This window comes from Chiloscyllium plagiosum, unplaced genomic scaffold (genome assembly GCF_037043375.1).
Source record: "Chiloscyllium plagiosum isolate Xiang-an unplaced genomic scaffold, Cpla_swu_hap1 HiC_scaffold_21, whole genome shotgun sequence".
In the NCBI taxonomy this organism is placed as follows: Eukaryota; Metazoa; Chordata; class Chondrichthyes; order Orectolobiformes; family Hemiscylliidae; genus Chiloscyllium; species Chiloscyllium plagiosum.
This window is the reverse complement of record NW_028270159.1, coordinates 81,375,108-81,387,032: the sequence shown is the minus strand read 5'-3', so window position 1 is coordinate 81,387,032 and position 11,925 is coordinate 81,375,108.

Below are 11,925 nucleotides of genomic sequence, written 5' to 3'. Positions count from 1 at the left end.
CAGTAATAATACACTTTCCCACATCCTACTCCTTTCCCAGCCAAATACTTTCACTTGTTCTGTTTGATTGTATTTTATCCAGCCATTTAGTTTAATGCTGCGCTACCATGCAGCCCACTAATGTAAATACATCTTTCACACGATATGCCTGATGGAACACTCCAGAGGCAGAATGATTAGAGAACATTTCCGCTTATGCACCAAGGGTCACGGCCTCGGGTCACCTCATGATAATGTTATAGGTTCCACCAGAAGCCGAAAAAAGGCAGACAACGGAGTTTGAAAGTTTACTCTACACTGTCTAAACTAAAAGTACTCCCAATATCAGGGCAGCCTGGGTTAGTAATGCAGAAATCGCCACCTAAAGCGCCCAACGAAACATTCATCAGCCAAAAATGTCAACGTTCAGTCAGGTATTCAGACACAACACGTGCACAATCCAAGGGCGGATTCTCAGAACTGGAGTTTTTCTCACACATTAATCTCATGGAGCACAATTCCTGGGATCTACTTGACACACCGCACCTGTCAAATCCCAGGGAATGAGACTGAGATCTGTCTGATACAGGGATATTACTGAACAGCAACCCTCAAAAATAATAAATCAGAGGTCGCTGTGATCAGGCATTCAGCCATTGAGGTCTATATGACGCAAGACGGTATTGAGAACCAATCACAGCAACTGGTCACAGAGTCTGGAAACTACCAGCAGAGGAGAACATTCTCAATTTCTCAGAGTTGGTGAGGTGTATCATCCCGGGAATAGTGTTGTGAATCAGTCACGCACCCAATCTCATAACTTTGCATTTTTTTCAAAAACATGGCACCTGAAACTACATGCAAAATTCCAGGTGAGACAAGAGACTGTTTTATTTCAGTTTAACATAATTGCTGTGTGTTTGTTCTCTACAGCGTAGGGTGATGAAGTAGGGTTTATTTGCTCTTCTGTCCATGTGTCATGGTACATTCCCTGATTTGTGCACAGACACACGGGGGATCCTCTGCTCCTGCACCCCTTTGGGTTTACCCCCTTACTATTGTATGTTCCCCTGAGTTCATCACAAAACAAAAAAGCAGGTCACCCCTCCCTGAGACTGTGATCTATCTGACACACCGATATTAATGAATATCAATCCTCAACAATTATAAATCACAGGTTGATTTCGATCAGGGAAGGCAGAGATGAGAAGTTCTGGAAACCCTGCTGCTTTCCATGTCCTTTCCCACAAGCCGTCTGTCAAGTTTTGAAGCTCTTAGCTGTTCTTCCAATATCCTATCATTTTATTTTAAATTGCTATTAATATTTTTCTGTAATTTTGCATTATAAACCAAAGCACAGGTTGAACCAACAAGGACTCCAAACACTGAATGGAGTTCGTTTTTTTAAAATTCTTGTTTCTATCCAGAATTTCCCTTCCACACAATGTAATCTTTTATTTCCCATCACCCAAGTCACCCATAGTATCTTTATTTTCAGCTACTAACCATCACCAGTAAGTTGAATAATTTATGTTCAAAGCCCCTCCCATCATCAAAGGTACGGCAGAAGTAGGAAGAGCTCGAAGGAGATTGGAGTCAATTTTTCTTGTGGTGAAACATTACTACTGATCTAACGCAAGGGATTTCTGAGGGATGGTCTAGTGAAGCTATGTGGATGGAACTCAGAAATAAGAAAAGCATGATTACTTTGATGCGATTGTAATAGTCCCCCCAGTAGTCAGAGTGAAATTGAGTAGCAAATATGTCGAAAGATCTTATTTATACGTGAGAATAATAGGATTGGAATAATAGCAAATTTTAACCTTCCAAACATAAAGTGGGACAGCCATGGTCTTAAGAGCTTGTATGGTGAGGAATTTGGTAAGTGCTAAAGTCAATTTTCTTCATTAATATGCAGATGTAACTATCACAGAAGGAGCAAACCTGACCTACTCTTGTGATATAAGGCAGGGCAAGGGACTGAATGGTTACTAGGGAAGCTGTTTGGGGCCGGGGTCATAATTCTATTAGTTGTAAAATATTTATGGAAAGGATTGGCATCATATATAAGTTAAAGTTCTTAATTGGACGAGGGCAAATTTTGATAGTATGAGACAAAAACTTTCAAGGGTTGATTGGAGTAGACTGTTTGCAGCTCAAGGGACGGACCGGCAGGAGTGAGGCTTTCAGAAGTGAGATAACGAGATTTCACAGGTGTGATGTTCCTGTTGGTGTGAAGATAAGGCTGGAAAGAGCAGGAACACTGGAGGAATAAAGATATTGAGGCTCTGGTTCAGATTAAGAATGATACGTATATTAGATATAGAGAAATGAGATCAAGTGAATCCCGAAGAGTACAAGAGGTGCAGGGACATTGTAAAAAGGGAAATGAGGAGGGAAAATGAGATAACCTTGGGAGATAATGTTAAAGATAATCCAAAGAGATTCGACTAGGACATTAAGAGCAAAGGGGTAGATCATAGAGTCATAGAGATGTACAACTTGGAAACAGATCTTTCAGTCTCACTTGCCCATGCTGACCAGATATCCTAAACTAATCTAATCCCATTTGCCAGTACTTGGCCCATATCCCTCTAAACCCTCCTATTCGTCTACACACTCAGATGCCTTTTAAATGTTGAAATTGCACCAGCCTCCACTGCTTCTTGTGGCAGTTCATTCCATACACACCATCCCCTGCATGAAAAAGTTACTCCTTAGGTACTTTCAACTTTTTCCCCTCTCACTCTAAACCTATACTCACGAGGTTTAGATGAGATTCCACCCACCCCAGGGAAAAAGACCTTGTCTATTCACTGTATCCATGCCTCTGATGATTTTATAAACCTTTATAAAGTCACCCCTCAGCCTCCAACGCTCCAGGGAAATTAGCCCCAGCTCTTTCAGCCTCTCCCTATACAACTCTACATGGCTGTGAATATGTATAAGCCTAGAGGGATGGTTTCATAAATCATGTTACATTTTATATAAACGCTGTTTTTTTATTATCATTTAGTTTAAAATGGAGGATGGGTGCCTTTTCAATTTCATACCAGTAGCACAGAAAGACCTGGGGAAATAAACTGCAACAAAAAAAGAAATGGACAAAAGTGATTGCACTACGGATAATCTCACCATATCATTGGTGTAAAAAATAATTCCCTGTTTTGACCTTGAAGTTAGTAGAGTCTATTAATTAGTCCTGTGTGTGTAATAATTTTCATCTATCTGTCATTCTACATTTAGTTGTTATAGTTACCGTGTGGATTACTGCAACTCTCTAAAAATTCAGAACAAAATAAAGTAAAACTGCAAATTAATATTGTATCTAATTACGAGAAAAATAATTAGCAATTCAATGGCACCAAATTGGAAAGGAATGCTGAAATGTAGCCAATTCGGAGGACTACAATAAGTTGCAAGAGATCATTAATTAATTTACGGCATGTTCAAATAATTAGCAAATGAAGATCCACACAGATAAACGTAAGGTGTTACATCTTGGTAGGAATAATGTGCAGGTCATTTATTCAAAGATGCACGTCTAAGTGAGGGAGACAAACAAAGGGATTTCAGACAATTACATCCGTCACTAACTATTTTACCACAGGTTCCAAAGGCCATAAAAATGCAAACAAGGCTCTAAGCTTTATCTCTAAAGGGATAGATTTGAAAGTAGGGTCACTATAGAAATTTGGTTGACTATAATTAAGAGTATTGCCTGCAGTTCGAGTTGACATATTATAGAATGTATGAGAGAGAGTGAAAAGGAGATTTATAAGAATGCTACACAAGTTTCTGGATGTGTATATCAAGGAAGAATTGTTGCGCTGTTCACTTCTCTCTTGAAAAGAAGGCTGACAGTTCTAAAATTATGGAAGGTTTTGAAAAGAGAAGGTACAGAGAAAACATTTCACTACGGGGTAGAACGTAACTAGAGACTGTCAATATAAGACAGTACCTCAAGAAATCCAAAAGGGAATTCAGAAGAAACCTCTTCACTGAAAGAATGATGAGAACGGGGAACATGTGACCAGTCGGAATAGTAGAAATCAATTGTTTAGATGTATTTCAAGGCGAGCACTTGGAAGGGATGGGAATAGAGAATTACAATAGGCGATTTAGATGAGGAAAGATGTGAAACACCTTGAGTGGAACATAAGCGCTGGCATGAACTGATTGTGCCAAATGGTCTGTTTTTCCTCTGTAATCCTATGTAGAAAATCACCATTGTATGAAACAAAAAGTGTATTAAGAACATCGAGAAGAATTATAAAGTTTCTCACAAAAAAGTCTCAAGTATTCAGCACTGAATGTAAATGATTTTATCACATGGCCACACTTCACTATTTGCTTGCTAGCACTGAAACAGCAGTAATCACAGTACTCTTACTAGGAGTAGGAGTAACCCAGTGTCCATGCACCAATTGGGGGATCTTAATGACTTATTAATGGTCTCAGTAGGACCTGCCAACCTGGTCCTGGGAATGTTGTGAACACTCTAGCCCTCACGGCTTCTTTCACTCACTTACTCTGATTTCCAGTTCTCGTAATGATCGCCACCATGGACAGGAGACTGTTCCAGTATGCAGATGGGATGCCCTGTTATGAGCCATAAGGTACTTCATTAGGAGGGACATCCTGCAAGCATGTCTCTCGGATGCAGCAGGAGGTCTCCCACACAATGGAGGACCCACCTACTGCTAACAAACTGCCAGCATTGGCGGGAACAGACTCTACATTGACCACCTGAGTGGCCATCCTTTCCCTAATTTGGGATCAATAAAATACTACGGAGGTGGAAATATGAGAGCCACTGAAACTCCTTCCTTCCCTTATTATTATCCACCTAATGACCTGCAGCCTGTCCCTAGAGGGATGATAGAACCCTGTCCCATTCCAATATTCAAGAACATGAAGAGCTGGCAGACTGGTCAAAATTGATAAAGCTTAACACAAACAGTCTTGTCCTGAGTGTTAAATTCTAAAGTGTAACTTGAGATGAGTTAAATAAAAATGGCAGAAGTACCGAAACAACCACTTCCATCCATCAGAAACAAATTTCTATGACTGGGAACGGGTGGTCCGCTATTTGGAATGGAGCAGTGCATTTGAAACGTTAATGTGGAGCAGCAATGTTATATGATGGATGTGTGCACAGTTTGAAGCTGTTTGTTGATTCAGTTTTGCTAAAGCTTTGGCAGATACATTCCAATTAGAATCAATTAAATCTGCCAAAGTGGACATTAAATACTCACATTTATGAGATGCTTTAACATAGAACATAGAAAAGTACAGCACAGAACAGGCCCTTTGGCCCACGATGGTGTGCCGAGGTTTAACCCTAATGTAAAATATAATAACAACCTACACACCCCTCAACTCACTGCTAAACATGTGCATGCCCAGCAGTCGCTTATAAGTCCCGAATGACTCTGCTTCCACCACCACCACCACTGGCAATGCATTCCATGCATTCACAACTCTCTACGTAAAGAACCTACCTCTAACGTCTCCTCTATACCTTTCTACTAATATCTTAAAAATATGACCCCTTGTACCAGTCAATCCTGCCCTGGGGAAAAGTGTCTCGCTATTGACTTTATCTATTCCTCTCATTATCTTGTATACCTCAATCAGGTCTCCTCTTTTCCTCCTTCTCTCCAGAGAGAAACGTCTGAGCTTATTCCACCTTTCTTCATAAGTCAAGCCCTCCAGTCCAGACAGCATTCTGGTAAACCTTCTTTGAATGCTCTCCAAAGCCTCTACATCTTTCTTACAGTGGGGCGACCAGACCTGGACACAATATTCAAAGTCTGGTCTCACCAGGGACTTGTAGAGCTGTCGCAAAACTTCGCGGCTCTCAAACTCGATCCCCCTGTTAATGAAAGCCAAAACACCAAATGCTTTCTTTACAACCCTATTCATTTGTGTGGCAATTTTGAGGGATCTATGTACTGCGCACCCAGATCCCTCTGTTCCTCCACACTGCCAAGAATCCTGTCTTTAACCCTATATTTATTCGAGTTCGACCTTCCAAACTAGAAAAGGATGCACCAAATGCCAAACAGGGGAAGTTTATTGGCATGTATCAGAAGAGTTAGGACCAAGACCAAAAACATGAAACCGGCTTTTAAGCAGGCTTTCAAATAGAGAATGAGTACCAGAGGGCATCTGAGGAAGTTTATCAGTAAAGTACAGCTAATTAAGGGGCTTGGCCATACTCATGGACAAAAAGATATAAAGCAATCAGAGAACCAAAGAACAGAGTGTGTATATAAGGGGTACAAGAGACAGCGTGGATCAAGGCTTTGAAGAATTTAGAGATAGACATAAGTTTAAACTCAATACATTAGATGATAATGAGCCAGTTAAGATCTCAGTCCTTTCTCTATAAGCTCAAGTTTAAGTTTACCAGTCTTGTCCAGGCCAGCAGTAAATGGGATTTTTATTTGCACTGTGCACATCTCCTGATTTCACAAGATATCTTAGTTTTGTAAATGCAATAGAATGCATTTTTCACCGTTTCAGCAATTCATTAAATATTAACCAAAGTAAACAACTTTCCAAAGCTGTCTTTCAACAGCCAGACTGATACAATATCCAAAGAGGAGCTACATGAACAAAGTGGGCTTGTCAGGGGGTTAAATCATTTCAAATTCGAAAACTAGATTTCATTTTAATCATATCAGCTGGATGTTGGATACTCCATTAACAAAAGGTTCCCAAATTCAAACGATTGTTTGCAAATACTGAAATATTTTGACATAAAGAAAACAACATGTTATACTGAACAAGAAAAGAGTTCTGATGCTTTGGAAAGTGCACAATGATTGATCGAGATGTTCCCAATTGGAAAATGGACTGGTCAGAGGGTGATGGACAGTTGACAACTGAACTTTGTTATGTTTTCAATTGGCAGGTTGCCTAAGTGGTCAAGGTATTGTCATGCCAAATGAGGCAGAGAATGGCCATCACCAATTTAGTCGAATCACAACAAGCATTGGCAGTTAACTGCCAACCATCACCTGGTCCACTCTCCATATCTTTACCAATCAGCACTCATTACCCAGACAGATTAAATGCTTTCTCCCTTTCCATTGGAATTCTTGAGAGTGTCCTGCCAAGTACAATATTAAAGACTTAAATAAAAAAACTTTATTTTCATCAATACTCAAATTTCCATGTTGTACCAGTTGGCAGAGGTGAAACTTAACTATAATGTATCAGGCCCAAAATGAACTGGTAAAGTTCTGCACTGGTCTCAGAGGAAAACCAGCAACAATGTCCTTGTGGAGACATTACTTTGCCTTTGATCCTATACAACAACAATTTCAAAGCCATTGAGGAACAGAAATAAATAGAAACAAACCACATGCACATACACACAGCACACTATTATTTAAAGTAATAGAGAGAAATTCTGCACTAACAGAAAACCTAATTGTCATTCTGAATACTGAATGTGGCACCAAAAGCACCTTTGTGATAATGACCGTTTGAAAATCTAGCCCATATTGGTTTGCAGCAGTTGAAGAATTAGCCATTCTATTATGAATCCTGGTTAGTTCCGACACCAGTATTTGACCATAGATTCAGATTGTTTTTAAAGGCAGATATCAATATGAAGTTGCACAGTGGCAGGAGCACGGCTATCCTATGGACAGCACTAAAGAGATCTCACACACATTGGCCCTTTAATAAAGAAATGGGGCAAACCTCAGAGATAGGGAAATGTAAATAAAGGAATCACTATCAAGATTTCATCCAATTTGATAGTAACTGATACCTGATCACCAAATTCAGCTGCCACTTGAAAGGATGAAAGAAGCCCCATAAGGAGAACTCCAAATTTCACTTGATTCTGTGTCACATTATCGTAAGAGAGCTTTGTAGTTGTCTTCTAGCAGATATCATATTTTTCCACAAACCACAGAGATCAGAACCGAATAATGCAGAACCACATCATAATTCATCTTGAGAAACTGTGTCAGTGGGTGTTTGGGTTTGCAGTGCCTCTGTATTCTGAGCTTCGGCCTCAACCTCTCGCTGATTCCTAGTTTTCTTGATAAGTTGCAGTTCCAGTCAGTTTCTATTTCATCATTTTCCCAGATTATAGAGGTTTCAGTATCAGTGAGTTCACCACTATAGCGCATTGGGTAAATCAGCAGTGGCTCCACTGAAAAGGCTTTTAAATCTTGAGGTTCATAGAACAGCACATAGTTATCCATGTTAAAAGATGTAATAACAATTAACAACATTATATTTGATCTGCTATATTTCCCATTACTGATTGCAATGAATCTACCTCATGGGATACAGAAACTCACCAATGTGAGTAAAAACCTCTTAAACTTTGGCAAATCCCAGGCTATTGACTTAAGAGAATAAACTCCATACAATAATGCAACAAAGAAAAGCAGATTGAAGTCAAATGATGCACAGGTTTGATAGAGAGCAAAACCCTCTCTAACCTAGCAGAGTAGAAAAGTTGTGCATTTATATAACATCTTAATACCACCTCAGAGTATCCTAAACATCTCTTTCCAGATCTCTGACACAAGTGCAGAACCCCTGGGGCCACTGTCAACTACATACTATGAAACCCAGGGAATCATAGACGGAAATATCAGCATGTGCCCATGTAACAGTTTAAAATGCGTTTAACACCTCCGTTCGAGTAACTAACAAAATTTTTTCGAGGTATGAACAGTAAATGAGAATATGTCACTTGGCGCTTCGAGCCTGTTCCACCATTCAATAAGATCCTGACTGACCCGATATTAACAAGCTTATAAAACATTCCGCTGACAATATCCCACTTTAGCTTCTTTCATTCTATCATTTTAGTATATTCTACTACATATCTATTCTAATCTGAAGAATAATTTTCCTGCTGTTAGTCACTGTTCCACACTGTACTCCTTTCCTCATTCTCGAATTTAAAGAGCTTGCAATGCTTTTCCTCAGCCTATTCTTTAGACAAGATAAAATAGATTGCAACAGACTCCACTGTTTGCTTGTACTTGACACAATGAGAACTATTGAAATATTTCAATACACTCCTTTGGTGACAAATATGATTTGTTTTAATCCTTTAAAACTGGTTCAGTTCGTTTTATATTTGCATTGAATGGTATTTCAGTTTGATCCAGATGTTAGTATAAAATAAAATATTACAGCACAGAGCTTTGTCTCATTCTCCTTTGGTGGAAGTTGGAAAGGAGTGCTTTCTTACAACCGAGGGTCAAGAGAGTGAAAAATGAACGGCCAAATTGAGTAATAATACATGCAGGTTCTGACAAAGCCAATTTTCAATCAGAGATGTTCTATACAACAACCGAAGTACTTTTGATCATGTAGTCACATGTCAGAAATGTGATATCTAATTTGTGTACCATGAGAAAAGCAGGAAGGAGATGATGACCAGATGGTCTGCTCATCGGGATTGAGCGATAAATATTGGCCGGGACACCAGATATAATCTCACTTTAATTCAAAGTAATAAGGGTCCCTTTAGAGGGCAGTGTGGCTTTGGTTTAATGCATCATATACATCTGATGTGCAGGATTATCTCAGGATTGCATTGCCGTGCCAGTATCAATTAGTCTATTCTAAACCCGAGGGTAGATCTTGAACCCTCAACCTTCCGACTCAACGATCAGCATTAAACTTAGTGACACCTGAGCAGCACACAATGCTCTGACAAGTGGCTTATTATTTACATCCCCAGGGATTAATGAAGCAATTAACGGCAATTGCATCAATTCTGTTTGAGATACAGAACAGAGCTCTGATGACAGAATGATAGTCTCCCTACCCTTGGTCAGTAGGCTTAAATTCCTAGATTAGATTTAGTAGACTTGGATTCCTGTCCCACCTACTCCAGAGGTGTGTCATACATCGCTGAACATTTTAATTTAAAAAAAAGAATACTTCTTCAATGGGCTGTTGTCATTTGGAAAGTGCAATATGTGTAATTAGGAATCAGCACTTTGGGTCACCTTTGCTGATTCCCTGTGTGTTCTACGGGAGTCAGTAATTTCTAGCAGTGTCCACCGTTAAAGCTACAAAAAGTTCTCTAATATCTCTCCTCAGTAGGTCATTCTTCCCTTTTGAATATGGGCAGTGAGCCCTCAGTCCTATCTCTTTTTTAGCAACAAATGGCTACCTTGCTTCCAGCTTGCTATCAGCAAGAGGTTTACTTGCACTGTCAAAGTGTGGCAATACAGAGAACAACCCTCCCCATACATGACCCAGGCGAAGATCACAAGATGCAGCACAGGCCAGTGTTTATGCCCAGAATTAGATAACCAGGAAGGATGATCTCCACGGCTGGGGAGTCCCGAACCAGGGCTCACGGACTAAGGAGACTGTCTCGGGCATTTTGGACTAAAATGAGGAAACTTTTCTTCACCCTGACAGCGGTGACACTTTAGAATTCAGTGTCATAGAAATTGATTAAGTCCAAAACATAATAGTTTTTTTTCGGACTAAAGGGATCAAAGAATGATAGAACAGAATACTGAGTTGGATAATCAGCCATCATCATTTTGAACAGCAGCGCATGCTTAAGGGGCTGAATGGCTTATTGCTCCACCTATTTCTGTGACCATTCTGTGGCTTGAAGAGATGGATTTTGTTCAAAAGCTCATCAAGATGATTGTGAATTAGACATTCCTCAAATTAAATTGAACAATGAGGAAATTCTGGAAAACTGGGATAAACTGTTGAGTTACCTTCCAGATGAAAATCGAAATGACCTGACTGAGTTGGTATAATCCCATGGGGAGATATGTGGGAATAACCTGGGAATTACTAATCTCACTACACATAATATTGATTGAGGAAATGTTGTTCCAATCAAGCAACATCCTATAGACCTAACCTTTGAAGATTGGCACAGGTTCAGAAAGAGACTGAACACATGCTGAAGCATAACATGGTCGTACATTGGATCAAACTTACTTTTTGACTGTCACTTTCTTTTCTCGTGAACTCAAATTGTCAACTTCCTCAGAATTTGGACAGAATTTGGAGTCCATGTTTGTTTCACAGCTTCAATTGAACACAAGGACAAATTAAGACATTTCAAGCAAACACTTGCAACTACAATTAAAAAGGCAGTTTCCTCCTGCTCCTATTTTCTATGCTTCTAAACCGGCTTAAATATCCAATAAAACTGAACATTCAGAATTATATGCCTTCATCAGATGATTTAGGTAAACAGGTTACACATTAGATTTTCTAGTCAGTGTATAAAGTTAGTCCATATGATCTCCCAGTATTGTTGCTTGAGGCTGAGATTACAGTTCATTAGAAGCTTTCCCACCACTAAGATGAATCTGTTTGCTGGATTGAATAAAAATATTTTAAATGTTGTGATTCGCCAGTCTCTGATTCCATGTCTGTAGTTGAACAGGATTAGGGTGTTGTGGATATTACCACTGCAGCTTCAATGTTACTTTTCTCTGTATCCTCAGGTGTCTCCGATTCAGTTGTTATCAGTTACCAACACTCAATGACAATCTGCCCTTCTAAGTGAAGCAGAAATTGCTGGAGAATCTCAATAGGTTACAGGACTCAAAAACATTAACTCTGCTTTCCCGCCACAGATGTTGCCAGACATCTGATGAGATTCTCCAGCAGTTTCATTTTTGTTTCAGATTTCCAGCATCTGCAATTTTGTTTTGTTTTAGCCTTTCTAAAATTCTGTCAAACTTCATCTCATCCAAGTCCCAATTACATTTTGTTTCACCATGACCTGGACATCAAATTCCTCTTCATAATACCACAGCCAGGCCCCTGCCCCGCTGAAGTTTAAACAGGGGATTTATGATCATTGGCCCCACTCATTCTTTTGCTACCCTTTCACTTTTTGTGACTAATGATGACTTTTGGATTCCCTTTTAATGTTAGCTGCCAGTCTCCCTTACTCTTTATTTC